This window comes from Schistocerca gregaria, chromosome X (assembly GCF_023897955.1).
Source record: "Schistocerca gregaria isolate iqSchGreg1 chromosome X, iqSchGreg1.2, whole genome shotgun sequence".
NCBI classification, from domain to species: domain Eukaryota; kingdom Metazoa; phylum Arthropoda; class Insecta; order Orthoptera; family Acrididae; genus Schistocerca; species Schistocerca gregaria.
In genome coordinates this window covers 273101898-273103418 of record NC_064931.1, presented here as the reverse complement: position 1 = coordinate 273103418, position 1521 = coordinate 273101898, and the positions used below count along the sequence as shown (strand labels likewise).

Here is a 1521-nt window from a genome sequence, read left to right as displayed (position 1 = left end):
TCTACCATTCCGTGTTCGAACGAGTTCAGCAGGACTCCACTCTCAACCTCCTTGGCTACACTCTCCACATGTGTATCTCTGCTCGAGCTTATTGCTGCATAACTCTCTGATGTATCGGATATGCATACACAAATCGAATAGCTCTGCACACACAATGAGGCATTATGCACTCGCATTGTCAGTGTTGAATTATCACATGTATGGAGTACGAATCACATCCTGTCTACAGAGCCACAATGTATAGAACCATCACTGACATCTACTGCACCTTCGTACTACATCACTCCTGTATAAAGTTTCCTTCTGCCTACTGCTGTATCCACGTCATCACTGGCGAATCTACAGGACGCTCATGTTCTCGCTTTGTGGGATTCCTTGCACTGTGTGGCTGCTGCGCCACGCCCTCCATCGTCGTCTACTGCCAACGCAATGAACTTTCATCACACCAGCCCAACTCTCACCCTCCCCCCCCCCCCCCCAATCTGCCTCCCTTTGCAGGTATCGGCCATCAGCAATGTCACCTGTCATAGCACCACGGATGGCCCACCTGTACGTTATAAAGCTAGGTGTCTTAACACTTCCCAACTTCTGCATGCAAAAGAAATCGTTCAGGATTTATTGGCTTCTGGAGCGCTCTGACAATCAGAAAGCAACTGAAACTTCCTGGCAGATTAAAACTGTGTGCCCGACCGAGACTCGAACTCGGGACCTTTGCCTTTCGAGGGCAAGTGCTCTACCAACTGAGCTACCGAAGCACGACTCACGCCCGGTACTCACAGCTTTACTTTTGCCAGTATCCGTCTCCTACCTTCCAAACTTTACAGAAGCTCTTCTGCGAACCATGCAGAACTAGCACTCCTGAAAGAAAGGATACTGCGGAGACATGGCTTAGCCACAGCCTGGGGGATGTGGCTAAGCCATGTCTCCGCAGTATCCTTTCTTTCAGGAGTGCTAGTTCTGCATGGTTCGCAGAAGAGCTTCTGTAAAGTTTGGAAGGTAGGAGACGGATACTGGCAAAAGTAAAGCTGTGAGTACCGAGCGTGAGTCGTGCTTCGGTAGCTCAGTTGGTAGAGCACTTGCCCTCGAAAGGCAAAGGTCCCGAGTTCGAGTCTCGGTCGGGCACACAGTTTTAATCTGCCAGGAAGTTTCATAACAGCGCACACTCCGCTGCAGAGTGAAAATCTCATTCTGGAGAAAGCAACTGGTTTTCACTTATCCACCTTGTTCCTAAGAAAGACAGCTCCTTATGCGTATGTGGGGAGTACAGGTCCCTTAATCGATAACCATCCAATTCCTCATATCCAGGATTTCACGTAATTACTACATGGCTCGAAGTTCTTCTCTGTCTTAGATTGTTCGAAGGCGTATCACCAAATTCCTATGCATCCGCCGGTTACTCCGATGAAGGCCATCATAACATCCTTTGGCCTATTTGAATACTGTTACATTCCTTAGATCTTAAAAAATGGTGCAGAGATGTGGCAAAGGTTCATTGATTCCATTTTGCTACCTGTGCCTTTC

The 1521-nt window shown here is 48.3% G+C and overlaps 2 non-coding genes across 2 annotated transcripts; one reads left to right on the top strand and one right to left on the bottom strand.

The window, feature by feature from the left end:
• Nucleotides 1–681: 681 nt before the first annotated feature.
• Trnas-cga (transfer RNA serine (anticodon CGA)) lies at nucleotides 682–756 on the bottom strand. Its single transcript has one exon. It is a non-coding gene; the product is annotated as a tRNA-Ser (tRNA).
• A 292-nt stretch (nucleotides 757–1048) lies between these two features.
• Trnas-cga (transfer RNA serine (anticodon CGA)) lies at nucleotides 1049–1123 on the top strand. The gene has a single exon. It is a non-coding gene; the product is annotated as a tRNA-Ser (tRNA).
• The last annotated feature ends 398 nt before the right edge of the window (nucleotides 1124–1521 follow it).